The 14,315-nt window shown below is 40.0% G+C and overlaps 1 pseudogene across 1 annotated transcript; it reads right to left on the bottom strand.

Annotated features, from left to right (window-relative positions):
* Window positions 1-7,030: 7,030 nt before the first annotated feature.
* Window positions 7,031-13,961, bottom strand: LOC143602794 (sialyltransferase-like protein 1; annotated as a pseudogene). The gene is made up of 11 exons (XR_013147920.1): window positions 13,677-13,961; window positions 13,530-13,606; window positions 12,513-12,599; window positions 12,345-12,422; window positions 12,174-12,265; window positions 11,813-12,014; window positions 11,595-11,685; window positions 11,095-11,153; window positions 8,480-8,626; window positions 8,010-8,091; window positions 7,031-7,192 (listed from the first exon to the last, which is right to left on the bottom strand). The product of XR_013147920.1 is annotated as a sialyltransferase-like protein 1 (transcript).
* Between the last annotated feature and the right edge of the window lie 354 nt (window positions 13,962-14,315).

Below are 14,315 nucleotides of genomic sequence, written 5' to 3'. Positions count from 1 at the left end.
ACACTGATATGCCGGTATTCACCACATAAATAAGTGTGGGAGGAAGTAAGTCGTTGCGTGTGGAAAGCGGCACAACCCGCATAAACACAAAAATAATAAATATTTCTAAGGGGAAGATAAGGAAAACCTTCACGCGTGTCAGATACAGGTAAAGTTTGGTCATCCTACTAAGTGAAAGTGACGGTTCTACCCGCACAATCATGATAGAGGAAACAGAACATTAACCTATTATCCGACACGCGTCGAAAGGATAACTTATTCAAAACACTTAGAAAATTGCTAAGTTAAACTAAAATATGCATGAGCAAATCATATAATGTTTACAAGGCAAGGCGTTAACAAAACATTTATATTCACAATAAAAGTCCAAACATTACAAAAATGGCTAGGTATCTACCCGCCTACAAAAATACAAATCTACCCTAACGGTTGGAAGGGATCTCAAGGTTCAAGCTTCGGGACCACTCCCTTCAAACCCACTTGAACCCGCACCATCAGTTGGCTGTGGCGGTTCAAGGAAAGCTTTGAGAACAGCTAGCCCGTCATCAGCAGCAGCAATTTCGTTCACCTTCTCCACAACCGGATGCGGGAAGGCAGCATACTGGTTCACAGCTTGGTCGTAGGCAGCTTCAGTGTCCACATCGTGTAGAGGAAAGTTGGAAGGCGGCATGCCCTTCTCAGCAAATCCTAGACCAAGCAGGAAACCAGCTTTCTCCCCATCCTCATGAGAAGCGTTGAGGGCTGCACTCATGGCATCGTCATAAGATGTGTTCGAGAAAATCCGATGCACAACCTACAAAATATATATATAAAGAAAAGCATATATATATACAAATATATATATATATATATATATATATATATATATATAAACTTCTTTAAGTATAAAGAAAAGCGTAAAGCAAGGAAATTATGGAGCTACGCGTACCTGCGGCAACGCTTCTCGTAGAAGCCATTCCTTATTGATCAGAGCTTCTTGAAGGGTAGCTTGAGCTTGATCGCGGGCGCGTTCGGCTTCGTTCTTGCTGAGGTTGGCAAGCAACACATCCTTGACAGCAGCCTCTTCAACGCCCTTAAGCTTGCGCTCAGTGCGATCAAGCATGCCCTTTTGATCCAAGAGCTCTTGTAGCTTCTTGGCATCTTCTAAAGCCAAAGCATCATGAGCCTGCTGAAGCTTCTCCAGTTTGGCTTTAAGCTCTTCGTTCTCAGCGCGCAGAGGCTCAGCAACGGCTTCAGCTTTGGTGGCCCTCTCGGTCTCATTACGCGCAGTTTCCTTGGCCAACCTAAGATGTTCGTTAACAGCTTGGGTAGCCTTGGAACGGGCCTCATGCCTGGCCTGGATCTCGACCTCAAGGTCCTTGAAAGCCTTCTCCTTCTCCGCCGCGGTGGCAGCAAGCCTCTTATTCTCCTCCCGCAATGCCCGCGCCTGAGCCACTTCCAGGCTACGCGCAGTCTTTAACTTGTCGTTTTCACGACAAAGTAACTCGACACGCGGCTGCATCCGGGCAAGGAGGATTCGGAGCTCATTGGACAACCTGCCCTCTTGGTAGCTAGCCATTTCCTTCCCCAACGCACCGCTTGGGGCGGCATGGCGTGCCCAGTCGACGCAGTCCGCAGCCGTTCGGAGGGTCGTTCTCCGGCGGATATTCCACCGTGGAGCATACACCTCATTGGAATCCGAAACTGCAAAAACAAAAAACAGATAGGAAAAAAATGATAAAAATGGATAATAGGCATAAATAACCCCACACCTGTAGGGTCGGTAACAGGCCGGTAGCCGCCAAACCCATCACCCGAACCTAGAGGATATCCATCCAAGAGGTCAAGGAGATGGGAAGGAGGCAAAGATTGGACCCCCTCAACAGAGGTAAGTCTAGAGGTTCCAACCCCAAACATACCTGAAGAACCGGCCATGGACGAGGTAGTCGCTGACGCCGGAGGAGGCATGGTAGAAGCCACCGTGGTAGAGACCATCGGAGGTGAACTCATTGGAGATGAACTCACAACCGTGGTCGCCGCTGCGGATGAGCTCGCGGTAAAAGTCACCGCCGGTCCAGTGAAGGATGTAGTAAAGATAGCACTGACGACCGACGGAGATGACGTCATAACTGGAACAGTTGCTTCAACAGAATGAGCAACTGAACCAGCACCAGAAACAGGCGCAGCCGCCTGGGTCATCGCCTCGGATAGGTTCACCAAACCTATCATCGTGGGTCCTGAACTGCTTCCTCCCGCACCGCTCTGGAAAGCAGATACGTCCACTCCTGCATGAAGAACAAAAGATTAAAAACAATGGCGGAAGGATATGCGGAAAAGGTAAACAAAAATTATACTTACGGGTTTTCTTAATCTTGAAAGACCTGACGGGCGGAGACGAACCCGATGGAACTGGCCTTTTCATGCCAGTCACCGTCGTAACACTTGGTTGCTCGGTGACAGCCGTCTCAACCTCCGGGACAGTGGTCTCGCCACCGCCAAGGTTCCCTGCCGCCTCTTCACTTTCAGTCTCGGAATCAGACTGATTCCCCAGGTCGACGACGAAGGTAACCTTCGCCTTGCCCTTCACGCCAGCAGCTTTCTTCTTCCTCACAAAGAAAGGCCCATCTACGGATCCCTCATCAGAAGATGACAAAATCAGAGGAATTCCAACAGAAGTTTGAGCATGAAGAGGACGAGGATTAAAAAACTCCTTACCTGGCCGGGTGGCACTCAAAATTTCGTGGCCCGGCGGGTAGACTTCTACTAATCTATCCGCCGTTTGCTCTAGAAAGGGCAACTCGTTCTCAGCGAGATCACGAGTACCCAACCGTGCGGGACCACCAGTCTCCCGCGGATGCAGGAGCGATTGTAAGTCGTTCCCCTTTGAAATAAAAAAAAAGATAAGTGTTAGTAGAAAAACCCTAAATCAACACAAAAGACGAAGCATACCGTAAGGAGTATAGTTCAAACCGTATTCAAGGACGATGGGTATTTGCGGCGTCTCAGACCCGGCATCCTTCCATACGCGGCTCATCCCGAGCATCACCATCCCAGACTCCGCGAAGCGATAAACCGGAGTCTGGATCTGGGAGATCTTAGCGAACCATTCCGTCTCCTGGTAATTGGAGGCGTGAAGGTTGGGGAGTGCCCTCCCGTTTTTGAACGTCATCGCGATGGGGACGACGCGAGCGGAGATATAGAAAAACTCCCGTTTCCAAGAACGAAGACTGCGCTCAGTAGCGCAGATCTTCAACCCCTTGATCCGAGTAACCAAGGTATACCAGCCCTGGATGCACCTCCAGGAGTAGAAGGTCATCAGGCGGTCGACGCGGGGCTCAATGCCCAGAATGCAGCACACCATTCAAAATGGCGAACCTTAGCAATCGCCATGGGGTGCACCTCCGTCAAGTGTACACCGTGTTTTGGACGAACTTCGTTAATGGGAATCTGAGATTCCCATATATGAAGAAAGAGGCGTAAACCCCTATTTTGCCCTTAGGGGCATCATACACCGTCTGGTGGGGCTCCGGAAACTCAGGCTCATAAGGCTCGAGCATGAACTTCTTGACGATATAGTGGTATAAATCGACAGAAAGAGTACACTGGCACTCGCCAGCAGTACTCTTATCGTCCTTATCAGACGTGGACGTCGGGTTCTCGAGGTATACATCGGACTCCTCGACGTTTACTTCGGGATCATGAGTAGAAGAAAACATTGTGTAAGTGTTAAAGAAAGCGGTTTCAGAAGAATGCTCGCCGGAAAAGATGAGTATTCTCCGGAAATCGCTTAAAAGGGAAAGAAGAGTGAAGTGAAGGTATGGGATGAGATGCACCCTCTACCCCCTTATATACTCATCGCAATGAATGCGATGAATTTAATGCGGAGGAGAGAGAGAGAGAGAGCGCAGGTGCAATGAAACAGCGACACGTGTGGATAAAGCAAGCTGGCAACAGGTGTCAGAATGGCGCGTGACATGAAACTCGCGCCCACGCGCCTGAAAAAGCGTCCTGATTGACCACATGCTGTCACGTCGTCATAACTTCCTGCACGTCCTGAAACCGTCAGAAGACGCCAACGTCCCTTCAGCCGTTTGGACTGTCCTTATCCTTTCACCAACTCTTCGAATTTCAGAAAGATTCAAAAAAATTCAAAAAGATTCAAAAATAAGAGGGAATATACCCCCATACCTTGGAGAACAAGAAACCAAAAGACAAGTGCGGGTACAGTGTCAAGGCGAAACCCTTCACATACTCAGCATTTGCAGGGAATTGAACCCAAGAAGGATCTTATGGGCCATGCTTGCGGGAAGAGAAATAACACCTACGCAGAGCGGGAACGTTGAGAACTAGATTGTTTGAAGCTTCAAGGTGGAATTGGTGGTTTAACATAACTGATCACTATGTCCAAAACTACTAAAACCTCGTGAAGAATCTATACAAGTGAAACTCAACGCTCCCGACTTGCGAATAGGTTAAACACCTACCCGCATCATAACCAAAAATCAGGCAGAAAAGTCGGGAATTTCTGCAAGTGACATTAGGAAAACTGCGGGAAGAATCCCCACGGAAAACCTTAAAAAAAACCCCTCTTTAAAACCCCTTGCTTAAAGTCCAAAAGTTCACCTCACTTATTAACAGTTCATGAGAAGAACAATGGACTGGGGGGACTTGAAGAGGTAGGTCCCCGCAAAGCCCAGTTGGACCCGCAAGACACACCTTAAAGAGGTACGTCTGCGCAAAGATCAATTGGTTCCGCAGGACCCACCAGGCTCAGAGATGAAGACCTTACACGCAGTAAGCCAGTTGTTCCCGCAGGAAAGCCTCCCTTGGTACAGTACCCTACCTGTTCCCGCAGCTGTGGGTACAAACCAAGAAGGAAGGCTACCCGCACTAACAGTAAAGCTACACGCATAAGGCACTAACTCTTCAGCAATGTCACCTGAAGGAATGAGCAGGGCGGGAATATTCCCGCCCAAAAGAGCCAGTCCGTACGCTTCCAGAAGATCTTTTGTACTATACCTACCAAGGTATGGACAAAAAGACGAGATCTGGTAAAAGCGACCCATGAACCAATCACAGGGTGACAGCTCACCGACAGTAGTACGAGGAGGAGCACGCTCCAGTACAAAACGTCGCCATCAGCCGCTGCCTACCCACCAACTCCCATCGTGGCACGAACATAGCCCGTAGTTGGTGGAAAAGGAATATTATACAGCTGGCCGTACCTGCTTGGAAACCTACCTTCGGCTATAAATACTCCAACACCTTGGAACGGTATCATCATCTCATATTATCTTATCTTCTCTCTAGCTATTTCTCTCAATATACACTTATATTCAGAGCAATCTAGTCTGATTCTCACGCCGGAGGGTGGTCACAAGGAGGAACCCCCCCTCTCAGTGACGAGCTCACGGTGTCTGTTTTGCAGGTCGAGAAGAATAACCATCTTTGCCGAACCTAATCCTCGTGGAAACATCTACTTAACCCTAAGATTATCCTTAATCTGCCGGGGTCATTTAGTGTTTCTTCAACCTCCCATTTCAAAATCCAGGTGTTTAAAGGGTTTGCCTGTCAATAGACAAACCTATATATATACTTATTTAATAATTAATGTTATTTGTAAAATTAATTAATAAATAATAAATCAAGCAAACCCGAGCGGCTAGCCAAGCTTTTGCTTAAAAACTAATTAGCTTTAGCCAAAGCTTTAGAAATAGAGCTAAAAGATTAAAATTCACACTCAAACTAGTAAACAAACCGTATATAAATTAAACAGCCTGACCCGGGCATAGTTAAAGACTCGGCTCGACTTAACTCGTTTTGTCTACCCCTTTAAATGATGACAAGTCAGTCAGTTAAATGTGAGTCGAGTGGAAGCTTCAGCAGTGGCGTGTCTTAATTTGTATTTATAAACGTCACAATCGGTCCTTCTGGAGGTCCCGCCATTCGCCATTCCACATTTCCACCCACACCTCCGCCGCCGCCGCGACTCATACCTGCTTCAATAAACCCTAACCTAATTCTATTTCAGGTATGCCATTCAATTTCATTTCCTGTACAAATATGTTAACCATAAGCCGATGGATAATTGATTGCTGATCTGATGCGAATACGATATCACATTTGATTTATGATTCTCATGCACAGTAATTACGAATGGATGTGGATTCAATAACTCTCATTATTATTATTAACCAGAAAAATATATAGCTCTAAAACTGATTACAAACTCATAACAATAAGCACAACTTTGATTAGGTTATATTATATATACACCATGACTCGGGACGTACATTTAAGATGGACTCGATCTAGTATTTTACTACATTTACTAACCTAATTAGCTATTTTAAGTTAAATACAACTCTTAAGTAATTTATTCCTTATTGATTTAATTAATAATTAGTTAACCTAATTTTATAAAACTCGAAGCTTGTCCATTTGACTCAACCTGACACCGTCTTGTGTTCTAGAGGTAATTACGTCCAAAATGTTTTACCTGTTTTGTTCTTTTCCATTGTTCATATGGTAAAATCTTCAGTTTAGTGTTATGTTGGTTAAGCTTTAATAACTGAAATGAACCGGCTACATAGGTTAGGGAATTTTCACTCAAAAACTAGCTAGGAATCGTAACCGTTATTGCCAATAACTGATTTTGACCGTTTGACCAGTAACCGGTTACGGTTATACTAACCGACATTCCAAAACCCTGTTAACTGGTATTTGCACCTTTAGGTGCTTGCTTTACGTGTTTAATTCTTTTAGATTGTTCATATTGGTAAAACCTTCAGTTGGCGTTCTCGGTTTTCCATTGCTACTAATTCAACCTCTGTATGCTGGTGCTTGCAGGTCTCTAGTAGATTCTGCAACAATTTCATTACCAAAGCTCGTTATTGGATCTCATTTTGAAGATTTCAGTTTATAGCGAGGCGAGCTAAGCCAGTTGGTTAGCTCTCTCAGCTATTAATAATAATTGTATCAATGGCAGCTGCAACGCACTTAGTTGGAATCAAAGCACCTTATTGTTTTTCAAAGAGCAATGGACGCTCCCAATCTTACAGTTGCCAAATTGTCCCACTTTATCATATTCACCCTCTTCACTTCTTTTTAGTCGTGTGGCAGCTGCATGAGCTCTGCCTATCTTCTCACGACTTGGTACATCAGACCAGTCTTGGGCCCTTTTTGCTCTCATAGGAGAGTGTATCCTAATCACCTAAAACGTTAAATATTACACAATTTAGAGATGGCAAAATGGGTGGGCCGGAAAGGTTGGGTAAGTGGTCAAAACGGGTTGGTTACGTTTGTAGCTTTTTTGTTTAATTATGTAAATTATTGATGTGCTAAATAAGATTTGAATTGATATACTATTATTAGAAGAGAAATTGATGGAAAAGCCGAAGAAACTTAGGAAGTGTTGCTGAATTATCACACAAGTTCTTTGATTTCACTTTTGTATGAACAAATCCTTGGAGGCTTGGATTATAAAAGCTAACGAAAAGTCCTTTCTATGAAGTTAGGGACTTAATCTTATAAAAAGAACTTTTTGTTATTATAACAAATTGTAGAGGACATCACAAAATGTCAAAAACAAAGATTTTTTGAAAAGAGAAGAAAACGAAATCAAGATAATTTAAAAGTTAAGGCTTTAATCAAGCACAATGTACAATTTTAGCACTATTGTTATATATAGATACTAGATACCAATTGTATTTTATTATGCCCCTAATCTTAATTGGGTTTGGATCAAATATAGATGAAATTAATGTGCTAAACATGAGGATCAAGTAGAGTAATTATGTATACAAGTAGAGTAATTATCATAGAGTAATTACATAATTACTCTATGATAATTACTCTACTTGTATACATAATTACTCTACGTGATTCTCACGTTTAGCATGTTAATTTCATTTGTACGTTAACCTTCCCCATAAAATATATCCTAACATGAAAATGTTGCAGTATTTTGTGATGGCAGGAATATATGAATACCAAAAAAGAAAAAGAGAAACAATAGAATGTTTACTTACGCCAAGGCATTCTAGAAGTTGGTAATAAGCCCTTCCTTGAAGTGGATTGTGACCTTTTCTTGGTTCAGAAAAGTATCTGGTCCTACAGACAAAAGGTGTAATTTTAGTGTGAGTCAGGTCAGGTCTGCAAACACGTTTGGTCTTTCGAAAGTAATATTGTGTATATAGTTATAAATCCTATATAACTACAATACTAACCTATTTCTTTTTACTTAAAAGTAATCTGAAAGATCATATACATTAAATTTACACTTACGTTGACTTTCAACCTGTCCTTTTAGACCGAACTTTTAGACCCAAACTGACCCTACCCTACAAATCAAGCTACAGTGCTACACCTTAATTGCCATACTTACATTCATGTTCTCTTATATCACTATAATATTTGCATTTATCAAGTGTATATTTAATGTGTGCCGTGTGTGTATGAGAGAGAGAGAGAGAGAGAGAGAGAGAGAGAGCAAACTGACCATTCAGTGTAGCCAGGATCGACAGTGAAACCATAAATGTCAACTATCACACATAGAAAGTGCCAGCTCAACTGATTTCATCCCGGTTCCCTTGGCACCTCTGCGTAATACAATGCCTTGGAATAGATAGACTGGATTCGGTATTGTCTGAATATATTTGATAAAATAATCCATTAGGTTTGCATTGAGTGATGAGATGATGTAACAATATCTACACCAAACTAAAAACATTTCATTATAACTTTTCTGACTGAGTGCACACCTATGTTTATGATGGCTCACTGAACAGTTTCATAAGGGTCTTACACCAAATACTTGCTTGTTAATTTAATATAGAAGACGGGCCCTCTATGTTTATAATTAAGCCATTCAATACCATGAGCTTTGACAATATTGGTACATACAGCTTTTTGGTTTCTACCTCCAGTTGCACATATATTACTAAGGATAATGCGCTCAGTGTAGTTTGAAAATGATCACAGATAGCAATGTACTACTTTCATCCTTTTTACCAAGAATATCAACAAAATTTACCTCATGGTAGCTATGACAGGTAAAGGTCTAAAGGAAAATGAAAGTGTGTTGTTTGTAGTTTGTTTCAAAGTTCTTTTTGAACGGATAATACACACAACTTATGCCCCCCCCCCCAAAAAAAAAAAAAAAAACCCTATTACATGAGTGATATTTCAATGGGTATGCTTGTTAGTTAGTATATGTGCAGATTGATGTTAACTGATATCGGGCTGCAAACACGCAATATAACAAACCTTAAAAAGTCAGGTGATACAGTCTAGTGATTCAAATCCAACTTTTCGTAACAAAAAAGTAAGTCTTTATTCCTAATTAAGCTTTGGTAATGGTGTTTTCATGAACAAATCTCAGTTCAATGCAATGAACTTATACGAAAAAAAAAGAAACTTTCCAGTGAAGTGGTGAACCACACAATTTGATACAAATCCTACAACATTATCCAATGCTTCCAAAGACACATACATATATATGATCCTCTTCGTCTTGTTGTGAGACCAGTAGAAAGAAACCAAACGAACGAAATGACCAGGCAACGGCACCGGAGATACCTCACCAGAACCTAGGCATCTATTTCTTCTTAAAGAAATTGAAGCGAGCAACAACCATCGGATCTTTGTCGACCATACAAGAATCAACAGAAACAGAAGCGAGCAAAGATCACATGATTCTGGTACGGTCGGCCGAGATCTAGTGGTTGCTAGACGCTACAACTCTTTTAAAAAGAAACAAATGCCTTGGTACCAGGAAGGTGCCTTTGGTGCCACTATCCAACCAGTTTCTCCATTCATTTCGTTCTCCACTACTTTCATAACAAGTGTAAGTTTATAAAATTTGTATGATTCATGCAAAGATATGATAATGCTGAAAATTTTTCCTTTCAAATCTGTGTGATTCCCTGGTAAGATTTTATTTTACTTCTTCGGTTCACTACATCTAACCAAAATGTGTTCATGAAAGTATGTAAGAGGGTTTTTTGCTATAGAAGAAGTTGGGTTAGGATTATATCAATTGACTTTTTGGGTTTATTGTGTCTCTGTCCCATGTGTATACCCATTCAGTGTAACCACAATCGACAATGAAACCATAAATGTCAACAGTATCACACAAAATAAGTGTCTGCTCAATTGAAAAAAAAAAATAGACTTGATTTGGAATCATCTATATTATTCTTTATAAAATAATTCATAAGGGTTGCCATTAAGAGAGGCCTTTAAAGTGCATATAGTCTGACCAAATACTTGTTTGTTGATTTAACATTAAAAAATAGTCCATTTTTGTTTAGTTGACATATTTTTAAGTCATTATATGCCCGTGAGCTTTGAACTATTGGTGCATACAGCTGTATGGTTTCCACCTCTAGTTGCGCATATATACTAAGAATGATTGCACCAAATAGAAACATTACTTTACAGCTTTTCTACAAATATTAGCAGTGTAGTTTAAAAACAATCAGTTCAGTGATAGCAATGTACTACTTTAATCTCTTTATTAACCAATAATGGCAACAAAATGAACCTCATGGTAGCTATGATAAGTAAAGGTCTAAAGAAAAATGAAAGTATGATGCTATTTCTAGTAATTTTCAAAGTACGCTGCTTTTATGCCTAGATGTGCAAAACTATGTTGCTATATGTGCATTTATTATTATATAAGAAAACCAAGTTTGTATAGAAAAACATGTATCTTTCAACCTCAGAGAGAGAGAGAAAAGAGGGGGGGGGGGGGAGGACTGGCCTGGTCCTAACAACTGACACATCTTTCTGAATCTGTCTCTCCAATAAACATAGATTCTCTCTCTTCCCTAAAGATTTTCATGCAAGGTACAAATCAAAAGCATGATTTTCATGTGGTCAACTGCATGTCTGTATGTTTCTCACAACTGATGCAGACAGCAACTTAGATATATGACTAGAAAGATGGCACCAAATTTCCCACAAGTCAACTATAAAGTGGGGTCAAGTATTCAACTAATAATACACAGAAAATAGCAGATTTATTGTAATTAACACATGTAGAAAAAGAACATGAGAAAAAAAGATGCCAAAAAGTTTAATGTAGCTGCATAAAAGAAGTAAAGAACTTACATCAATCATCTTGTTGAAGTCTCTGTGAGTCACACTTTTGATAACAAGCACCTCATCATCTGCATGAGAGATAAAAAAACTGTAAAAACGTGACATGCAAATAACTTCTAAGATAGGGGCGTTTGTAAACTATTCTTTTCATGAGTTCATCTAAGGTCTCTAGAGCAATTGTGGTTTCTAGCGAAAACAAAAACATGAGATACAATTTTCTATTAAGAGAGAAAAGAAAAGAAATTTAACATAACACCCATTCAATGTACTAGCGGTTATATAAAACAATGTCCCTGAGGCTTGTTAAGAATATACTATTGGTAGACAGCAAATACGACACTAGCTAGATACTACTTAGGGCTTTAAGCACTCCACGTCAGATGAAAGGTAAGAAACTCCATATACATACACTAACACACAAATAGATACCATATATTTAGCTCAAATTCGGAAAAAAAAATGATGACCGTATCATTAACATATGTTGTCTTGTAGGGTTTGGGGTTTACCTGATCCATTGAGGATGGCGACCATGTTACGAGCAGTTCCCCTAACTCCTAGTCGAAAATCTCTCTTTAGACCAACATGTTTAGCATATTTCTGCAAAAAAAAAAAGTGTATAAACAGGGGAATAACTTAAGACAATATTAGGATTTCTGGAAAACATCAGCTAAATATCCTAATTATGGCTTGCAGACACCTTTCACCTTTGTGGTGACCAATTTACCTCATTAACTGGTGCCTCGTTGTCTCTTATAATTGCATCATGACTATCAATTTCTTCACCAAATTCAGTCTTTAGCAAGTCACCTGAGTTTCCAACAACAGCACATTTGTGAAACTGTCGAGGGTGAAATGGTGGTTTGGCTGGCAAAACTGGATTAAGGTGTTCTTCACAAAGAGTCCGATTGCTGCAATCCTTTGCGCCTCTAGGGTTATAGAAAAAAAAAGTCAAAGTGAGAAAAGAACCAATGTGAATTGTCAAGTTTGAACCACTCAACCAAGTAAATGATGCAAAAACATGGCAAATATTATACACCCCGAATATATCTTTCTTTGGTTAATAGAAAATAAATATAAAAACTTACAGTTGTGCTATTCTTTTGGCTGCATAGTCCATCCAGCCATCAGGTCGTGCATCTAAATATTCTCTTGTCAAAACTGTAGTCATGTTGCGATACTGCATTAAACAAAGAAAAAAATTAGAGCAGAGCCAATGAGATTAAAAAACTGTGAACATCTAAAAATAGATGATTAACCTGTTCCCACAAAAGAACTGCCTCACAAACATCATATTTGTACTCCAATGGCTCATAAGTTTTAAACTGTGGGTTCAACTGCAAGTGAACACAAAATTCAGTGGTCAATTTCTGAATACATGAGAGAGGGAGAGAGATCCATAGATACAGAAAAAGAGAGAGATATACCCAGGTGCTGTTTGTCCCTTCAGGAAACTTAAGAATCAACTTGCAATGGTCAATGATATGTGCAGTAAGTCCAAATCCTCTGTTTGCCTTGATTGACATTTGACAATGTCACTAAGAATTAGCATCATTATATTGAGCAGATAAACAATACTGGATTGTATATGAAACAGCAGTCGCACACATAACTAATAACACATACTAAGTAAACATTCAAAAATTGTGCTCTTAGAGACTAATAACCACCTAATCCATGCCCACATTGGGAACAAGTATGTATTCAGCTAAAAGTTCACTAAGTTCAAAATTGACCGGTTAGTACACTGTATGCTAATATACCAAACCTATAATAAACGGTATGCAGTGATCTGCCTAATTTGGATATAATAATACCTAAAAAGCCCCTTACATTTAGGGTATGGGTGGTTGAGAAAATTAACATTGTATACCAAACATATAATCAACGGTATGCAGTGATCTGCCTAATTTCGATACAGCAATACCTAAAAAACTAGCAAACATATCACCAGACGTCAGCACTTCAAATTCACACAATAATTTGACGCAACATAACTACCCACTACATTAACTCATAAATCTACATGTATATATAAAACAAATAGTAATGAAAAAGCTAACACTTACCACGCGTTGCTAAACGTCAGACTGAAAATCAGTTAAGCTAACACTTACCTAAAAAGTTTCAAACCTTCAAACAATAGTGAACTATATATGTAGCAGCAACCATATACATAACACATTCACAAAGTAGTCAGCTAAAAGCTCAAAATCATCCACTTAGAACACTATACACCGAACATAAGTACATAACAGAAACCGGTATGCAGCGATCTGCCTATTTTCGATACAACAATACCTAGAAAAACTAGCAAACATCACACCAGCAGTCAGCACTTCAAATTCACACAACAATTTGACACAACATAACCACCTACTACATTAACTCATAAACCTTCATGTATATATAAAACAAAGAGTAATGAAGAAGCTAACACTTACAACGCATTGCTGAACGTCAGACTGGAAATCAGTTAAGATCTGAACATCTTCAGCATTAAGTAACTTAGTTCGAGTACCTAACAGAAACCGGAACACACGAATTAAACAGCAATCAGTTAAATTAAGCTGAAAACGAAATTAGGTTACCGGTGAAGAAAACCGATTGAAGAACGAACACAAGGAGAGAGAAGACAGTAGCGGCGCAGATGAGGTGAATGAATGTAGGTCTTCTTGGTGAAGACTTTAAAGGTCTGGTCATAGTCACCGGTGCCCTAGGTCAGTGGATCGGTGATGGTGGAGTGTGAGTTGGTTCAGATTTGTGATTTGCGAGTGGCTGTTAGGTGGTTAAATTGATATGGATCGGATTAGAGTGAAGGAAACGTAGAATGCAATTGATCTTCTTCTCTAGATTATGGGATGATTCACAGTGTGTTATTGTTATGTTTTGACTTTTGATTAATATTTCCCAAACCCTTAGACTGCGTAAGAAATATTATAAGTTACCTTTTTTTTTTCAAATAAACGAATCTTTTGAACGAGCTATTATTAAATATGGTTACAAAATATTACAAAAATAAAACGTATGAAAAGTTATACTCCGTAATTAATTAGTATGTGTCAATTGTAAACCAAACATAAAATAGTATAAAAGTAATAGTACATATTTTCTTTCTACGCATACAAGTCACATATCAATTTTCTCATCATTTTAAAACTTCTATTATAAGTTTTTCATGTGATATATTTTTTTCTTACAAAAAATCACAATATGAGTATGAATTTGTT

The sequence above is a fragment of the Bidens hawaiensis genome, unplaced genomic scaffold, assembly GCF_021521415.1.
Source record: "Bidens hawaiensis isolate Kalapana, Puna unplaced genomic scaffold, B.hawaiensis_p1.1 tig00059855_1, whole genome shotgun sequence".
NCBI classification, from domain to species: Eukaryota; Viridiplantae; Streptophyta; class Magnoliopsida; order Asterales; family Asteraceae; genus Bidens; species Bidens hawaiensis.
This window is presented reverse-complemented; position numbering and strand designations above follow the sequence as displayed.